Below are 8,411 nucleotides of genomic sequence, written 5' to 3' on the forward strand. Positions count from 1 at the left end.
CCAACCTTCTGGTCAGCAGTGGAATGCCTTAGGCCCTGCACCACCATGGAAATGCAAATTATCAGCAGGCTGTCGAACCTAAATGAACCAGTTCGAAGCCGTGGTGTAAAATGAACCATTAATCTAAAGCACAGATTCTGTTTTAGCTATGGTAAGTGTAAAATGTTGTACCTTCAGGGAGAGATGTAGGGCATGCAGCTAGATATGTGCATCTAGAGGTGGACATTAAGGGACAGAGAGCTTAAAGTAATGATGATGAAGCAATATGAGTAGAGATAAAATAATGACATAGCGGGAAGTATGTAACCAACGTTATCAAGCTGTTCATGTAGAAATTGTGAATTCTTGTATGTTTGGATGTGAAGAGGCAAGGAAGTGGATTCTCCCCTAGAGCTTCCAGAAGGAGCACAGTCTGCTGTCCCATTTTAGACCTTTGACCTCCAAAACTATCAGGCAGTGACTATATCCCACTGAGTTTGTGGTGAATTGTTACAGCAACCATAGGAAACTAATACAAGGAGTCGGCAAGTGTAATGGTCTTGAGGTGGAAGTGTGCTTGGCATGTTTGAGGAATTATCAGAGGGTCTGGGTGGCTGGAGTGTGATAAGCAAAGGGAAGGGAGGTAGGCAAACAAGTCAGGGAGAAGAGAAGGTCCAGCTCAAGAAGATCTTTTTGGACTTTGAGAGAACTCTGGCATTTGATCTAAAGGAAAACCAGAGGAAGTAACTAGAAGAGTGATAGGGTCTGATAGTCATTTTAATCCAAGTGAGAGAGAAAAGTGACTGGAACTAGGAAGGTAGTAGGAGAGATCATGAGAACATCAAATTCTGAGTGTTTTGCTGATGAATTGAATTTGAGGCTACAGAGAAATTGAAGAAACAAGGATGACTCCAAGGTGTTTCACCTGAGAAATCAGAAGGCTAGTGTTGACATCAACTTAGATGGGAGAGCCTGTGGAAAGAAGGTGTGGAGCTGTTTTAGGGGTGGTAAGTGCAAGATGTCTCTTAGACCTCCAGGGAGAGAGGTTGGGCATGCATGCAGCTGGATACCAGAATCTATAGTTGGATATTCTGGCTGGAGACATAAAATTTGAGATTGTCAGCCTATGGAAGGCATTGAAGACCATAAGACTGGATAGAATCACTGAGGAAGGAGGGATAGGTAGAGAAGAGGGATATGAGGGCAGAGCCTGGGTGCTTCAGTGTTTAGAGGACCAAGAGAGGGGGAGTACCTACAACAATAAAGAGGGAGCCAATGAAGCAGGAGGAGAACCAATGTGGTGTCCCAGATGCCACGAAGAAAGGGCTTCAAGGAGTGATGAATGGACTGTGCCAAACACTGTGATAAACAATTAAGAAGGCAAGCCAGAATGGGCCTGTACATGTCACTGTAGGTCATCGGTGACCTTGACAAGAGTAGAGGCGGTGGATTGGGGTGGAAGGGGTAGAAAGCCTGATTAGGGAGGGTTTAACAGAGAAACGGGAGGAGGAGGAGAATCAGACTCTTAAGAGTTTGCTGCAATGGATAGCAGAGAAATGAGGCCATAGATAGAGCAGACTGTGTAGTCAGAGGTTTTTTGTTTCCTTTTTTTAAAATGAGAGCAATAACAGCATATCTGTGTGCTGATGAGATGACCCAGGAGAGAGGGAGAATTGGATAATGTGGGAGAGAGGGGACAGATGCCAGAGTGTAAGTGGAGACACTGAGGTTCGAGGTGTATTAGTTTCCTGTGGCTGCTATAACACATTACTACAAACTTAGTGGCTTAAAACACAAATTTATTATCTTCAAGTTTTGGAGGTCAGAAGGTCTAAAATCAAGGTATCTGCAGAGCTGTGTTCCTTCTGGAGGCTCTGGGAGAGAATCCATTGCCTTGTCATTTTCAGCTTCTAGAGGCTGCTGGTATTTCTTGATTCCTGGTCCTGTTATCAAAGCCAGCAATGTAGCAACTTGCAACTTGCCTCTCTCTCTCTGCTCTCATAGACACATAATTTTTTCAACTCTGATCACTTTGCCTTCCTCTTGTAAGGGCCCTTTTGATTACATGGGGCCACCAAGATAATCCAGGATAATCGTCCCATCTCAAGGTCCTTAACTTAATCACATTTCCAGAGTCCTTTTTGCTATGTAATGTCACATATTCACAGGTTCTGGGAATTAGGACCCAGGCATCTTTGGGATGGCATTATTCTGTCTACCACAAGTGGGGAATGTGGACGGTTGATCGTGGCCACAGAAGGGAAGAAAGAAGACATGAGTTTGGGTCCTACTTCCGTAGTGATACTGCTTCGGAAACCCAAGGAGGGGTCGCTATGAGTCGGGGCCGATTCGATGGCAAATAGCAACAAATAGCAAAAGTGTGTAGATATGACCACAAGGGTCTTTTGTCATTCTCTTCCAATTTTCTAGTTTTCTAGTGAAGCCAGAACCAAGGTCACCAAAGAGGGTGAGGATAGAGATGTTAGAGATTTGAGGCAAGATAATGAAAAAATAGTGGTCTAGGAGAGTGAGACAATGAACAGACTAGAGCATATGGTTGGATTTCTAGAATGCACTAAGAGCTCCTTGAATTTACAATAACACTGGTCAACATGCTTGTATCTTTTTTCATTCCACTTCGACTGGGGTGAGGGGACAAGTGGCTGAGGTAGGGAATAGGACAGTTGTAGGATAGACAGAGGATTGGATTCAACCTGGGCAGCCATTTTGTGAGTACCACAAAGCAAAGAAGGGTAAGGAAGTTAATTTGTATGAAGGAGTCATGATTATCTTTGACCGTGGAATATAAACTGGATAAGGAGTGCCTGGGTGTGGCACGAATGATTAAGCATTCAACTACTAGCTGAAAGTTGGCGGTTTCAACTCACCCAGAGGTCCCCTGGGAAACAGCCTTTCAGAAGCAGTCTGCTTCTGAAATGTCACAGCCTTGGAAACCCTATAGAGCAGTTCTACTCTGCACATACAGGGTCACCGTGAGTTGGAATTGGCTTGACAGCAACTAACAGCAAGAAGGAGAAAAGAGCATAGAGAGAGACGAGGTGCACTTAAAATGTGATGATTTTAGGTCCTGGTTCAGTTGAGGAGTGATGGGAGTTGGGTTCTAGATAGAGTGAGGGGGGATTGAGAAGTTAGGAGGTGATTGCAGAAAAGCTTCTGGAATCCATGAATAAGAGGTCAATGAATAAGAGGAAGATGAAGAACAAGAGGACAGGGTGTTAAAAGGACCATCTCCATGGATATTCACCTGTTAAGAAGGCAATAGAAGCAGTGTCAGAAAGGGACAGAGAAGCAGGTGCTCATTCTTGAAGGAATGATGGAGAGTGACCCCGGGGTCAGTGGCTGACTGAACCATGAGCATCATGAATGCATGAGCTTCAACTCTAGGGGTTTAAGGTCAAGAAGTCTTATAGGTGATGCTGACGGATACAGCCCAGGAGTCGGAAAGGTCATTGGTGACAGGCCAGAGTCACACAGCTGCCCTACCAGCCTGTTGTGGCCCTAGCTATGTACGCTATTAGTGTGGCCCTCAGCACTTGCCAGTTATCCAGTCCTTTTCTGAGTAACTTGTGCCTCCCCATCACCTCCTGAGAGCTTGTGCCGGGCTGGACACCCTGGGAAGGTCAGAGCTGAAGTCAGGGCCTCCACTCTGGGAGCATGTGGAGATCCCATGCCCACACCACCCAGCTTCTCACCGCCCACTGCAATCTCCCTCGAAGCCAGCTGCCACCCCCGTCTCAGAGGGCGGATGGTGGAGAAAGGAAAGCAGCTTCTCTCTCTCTCTCTCATACACACACACACACTCGTAAAATCCATTCGAGCACTCCAATAACAGAAGTCTATTTAGATTTTATGCTTCAAATTTCACTTACTGGCTTTCAGGGATATACAATTGCTTATACAATAAAGGCTGATTTTCCCCCACAGCAGGGTTTTGATTATGTGAGTGTGTGTATTGTGCTTTTCACTGGAGCATACGACAGAAGCTTCATTTGACTGCAGAACAAAAAAAACCTGTCAGTATACCGACACATTACAACCGTGAGTCAAGCGAACAGGAAGGCAAACCGTCTCCCTCTTCCCCTTACCTTCTGACCACTTTGCTGGGATTCTGAGAAACAGCTTACGCTTCCAAATGCTAGCAGTACGAAGAAGAAACATGCATTTCCGTATGAAAAGGATAGGCCAACTCTCAGCCCAGGGCCACAGCCAAGTGACATTGAGTTGTCTGCACATTTTCAGCCCATCCAGAGACCTTGACTGGGAGCCTTCCTGCCATTCTGCATCTTTCATTGCCATGAGCGTGCACGCACACACACACACACACACTCGTGCATATTCACACACACTTGCATCATTCATACTTAACACATCCATAGACAGACCTTCCTTCTTGCACAAACACTCTCACATCTTTTACTTTTTAACTATAATCAGGGACGTAAGTGGACCCAGACAGGTGAACTAAAGGGGAAAATATTTCCTCTTTTCAGCCCCAATGCACCAATGCAATGCAACCTCCATTCCAGACACATTCAGCTTAACATGGCCAAAGAGAGACTAAGAATATTTAGTGGGCAATACATACTGATATGTCTGAATATAGCAGGGCTCATTAAGACTGTAGAATTATGTGGGGTTTTTTGTTGGGGGCATTGTTTGTTTGTTTACTAGAAAGCATTTGTTGAAACCCCTGTCATTCAACAGCTCACAAACCTGGTGCTTGGAAATGAAAGGACCTTCCTATAGTTACACAACTCAGAAGTGGCCAAGCCAGGACTTGAACCCACCAGGTCTGACACTTAACTCCTAAATCAGTGCTCTTTCCCTTCTTCTGGACTGTCACCACCTGCCCCCACTTGACCACACAGTACACAGTGAATATGCACTCACACATAGACATGCATGCACATACGCGCACACACACACACACACACCACTTCTCTTAGCTGGACGCTTGACATTCAATATCCTGACCAACTTGATGCAGAGCTCATACTTTCTCTAACCGTAAAATGGGGAAATAAGTTACAATTTGAATCTGTGACTCCCAGAGGGTGGAGGGCCCTCCGGAGCTGAAGCCTTTAAGTCTGATGTTCTGTGTTCAATAGTTGGACTGTTTTTGGGATGGGCAGCTATTTGTCAAAGACTTTCCCAGGCCAGTTCCAAAGCTTCAGAGGAATTTGCACTGAATTCTAACCCCGGATTTAACCAGCATTATCTCTGAGAGGAAATGGACGGTTTGCCATCATGCTATTATGAGGAAAGCTCCTAATAATAGTTATAGATTTGTCATGGGGTTTGCAGTAGTGTTGTCCAAACAGAGCAGCCTTTATGACAGCATGATGCCTCCTGTAAGCCACTGGAAAAAGGCGTAGTATGGTCAGCAACAGCTCACCCTCTCATCCCCAGAACCAAAGAGGCCACAGCCACCTCCAGCCATTATAGCTCCTAGCCATGAGGATGAAATTATCTTTCAATCGTTATTTATGAACCAAAACAAGACACTAATAATCCAAGTGGTTTTTGAATCTTCTCTTGTATGACCCATTGATTTGGGAGCAACAAGCATTAGAAATAATGTATTCATTTAGGCATCCATTTGACAGGTAGTTATTTTTTAAAAAAGGAGCTCTGGTAGCACAGTGTCTGTTCTGGTTACCTAGTGCCACTCCGACAAGAAATATACCACAAATGGGATGGCCTTAACAAACAGAAGTTTATTCTCTTACAGTTTGGAGGCTTTAAATCCAAGTTCAAAGTGCCAGGCTCTAGGGGCTGGGTGAAAGCCCTTCAGACTTGGGGTCCAGCTCTGCCTCCTGCTTCTGGCCCCCTGGAACTAGAGACATTTCTTCACTCAGACATCTGCTGGCTGCTGAGGGTGAGAAACCCCAAGGTTGACAAGTAAAAAGGCATAGTCCCGATATTACCAAATCACACGGCAGGCCATTAACTTAAGTCCATTGTAAGGCCCAAAGTCGGCAGAGCAAAGCAGGCTGCCGAGCAATAACACAGCTACATGCAGGGTCCAAGTATGCCATAGGCTAGAGACCATCTCCTAAGGCTTTTTCTTATATACAGGAAGCAGACCACATCCCAAAGGCAGCTACTCAGCTGCTTGTGGTAGATCCCACCATGGAGTTGATTGCCAGTCTCATCATGGGGAATAACTACCATCAGCTGCCCAGCCACTCAACCAGACCCAGCCAAATTGACACACAAACATAACCACTACAGTGCCTAAGACATTTTGACTGCTAATCAGAAGGTTGGTGGTTCAAACCCACCAACCCTCTGCAGAAAGAAAATAGGGCAATCTACTTCTGTAAAGATTTACTGCTTCAGAAACCCAGTGGGGGTCGCTATGAGTTGGAATCAACTTGATGGCAGTGAGTTTGGGTGTTTTTTGGGTGAGGGGAATTTATTTTTTTAAATATAATTTTACTTTGCCGTTGTTGTTTAGAATAGACACAGTAAAACACACACCAATTCCACACTTTCTAGACGTACCATTTAGTGACATTGATTGCATTCTTCGAGTTATGTAACCATTCTCACCCTCCTTTTCTGAGTTGTTGCTCCCCCATTAACATATGTTCACTGCCCTCTAAGGTTCCCATCTAATCTTTCAAGTTGCTGTTGTAAATTTGACCCCTTCAGATAGTTCTGAAAAGGGCATAACTCTCAAGGCAGATCTTTTTTTTTTTTTTTAACCAGTTAAGCTTAAGTGTTGTTTAACAGGTAGTTACTGAAGGCTACAATGTGCCAGGGCTGAGGATACATCAATTAACAAAGCAGAGGCTTCGCCTTTCTGAAATTACTTCCTAATGAGGAAAGAGACAATAAAATAAATATAAAATATGTGAGATCATGGTAAGTCCTATGGAGAAAAAATAAGTATAGGGAATGCAGGGTGGAAAATTACTATTTTATAAATGATAATCTGGGAAGGCCTCATCCATAAAGTGGCATTTGAGCCGAGGCCTGCAGAAAGTGAGGCTAATTGCCCACAAGAGCTCAAGGAAAGAACATCTCAGTAGAGGGAAGGGCATGCAAAAAGGACCTGAGTCAGGTTTAAAGAACAGTAAGAAGGTCAGAATATTTAGGGCTGAATAAATGAAGAGGGAAGGAGCTCTGGTGGCTTAGTGCCTAAGGCATTTGACTGCTAACCAGAAGGCAGGCGGTTCAAACTCACCAGCCACTCTGCTGAAGGAAGACTGGGCAATCTACTTCTGTAAAGATTTACCACCTTGGAAACTCAAAGGGGGTTGCTATAAGTCAGAATCGACTCAATGGCAGTGATTTTTTTTTTTTTTTTTTTTTAAATGGGGAGGAGAAATCTTAAAGAAGAGGCTAGAGAAGGAACTGAGGGTCCAAGTAAGAGGCCAGATCATGGACTGTGGGCCACCTTGCGAACTTTGACTTTTATTGTGGGTGAAATGGGGAACCACTGGAGGATTTTGAGCACAGGAGCATCATAATCTGAGTCCTGTTTTAGAAGGATCACTTTGGATGGTTTGAAGATAATAGACTGTGGGGAGACAATGACACAATAAGTATGGGAAGACGATTCAAATGTCAAAGCTTTCAAATGTCTTAATATGCAGCCCCCACCATCATGCTGGTTTCACTCTCCCTGATGTTTCCCTCTCTCTTCACTCCTTCCCTTCCCTAAACCTCTCAAACCCTTCTGCCCCATCCCCTCTTTTCTAACCCCCGAACTCTGAATCCCACTTCTACACCTAAACCTTCATCTTCGGTTCTCAATCATTCAAGACCTTTTCCCCTGGATAGAGCTAAAAATGTCTGCAGATAGGTAATTGAGGGAGAGGGAGAAGAAGAAAGTGGTCCTTATAGCCCAGCCAAGTACCTGCAAAGACTTTCACACTGTCCAGGGCACCCACCCCTTGTCATAGGCTCTGTGAGTAATTATGTTTAGAGTCTCAGTCTTTTCTATCTTCATGTAACAGAACCCTAGGCCAGGTTCTGTTACCTTAACTTGATAGGTGCCCAGCCCCCAAATGCCCCATGCTTTGGAAAGGATGAGGAAGTATGTGCTGCTACACTCATTTGTACTCCCAGACAAGGCTAGGACACTGGAACAAAACTCTGCTTAAAGGCCAGGGGATGGCAAAGACCAGGACAAGACCTGAGAAGATGGGAAAGATGGAAGGACTATAGTGTGGACAGAGTTCATTCCTTCAACCACTGTTTAACGGGGGCCTCTCTGTGCCAGTCACTGGGTGCAAGGCACTAGATAGGGGGAGGGGTGATGGGTAGGAATGTGGTTGTTGAGTGGTGATCATCCAGCTTCTGGAACAAACTGGAAAGTAGGGGAATTCTTCTTGACCCTTACCCACTTCCTCTTTTAATTTCCTTGTTTAACCTTCTCACCCTCTGGCAGCCCCAGTGCC

This window comes from Orycteropus afer, unplaced genomic scaffold, assembly GCF_000298275.1.
Source record: "Orycteropus afer afer isolate SDZICR_OR568_19922 unplaced genomic scaffold, OryAfe1.0 scaffold00021, whole genome shotgun sequence".
In the NCBI taxonomy this organism is placed as follows: Eukaryota; Metazoa; Chordata; class Mammalia; order Tubulidentata; family Orycteropodidae; genus Orycteropus; species Orycteropus afer.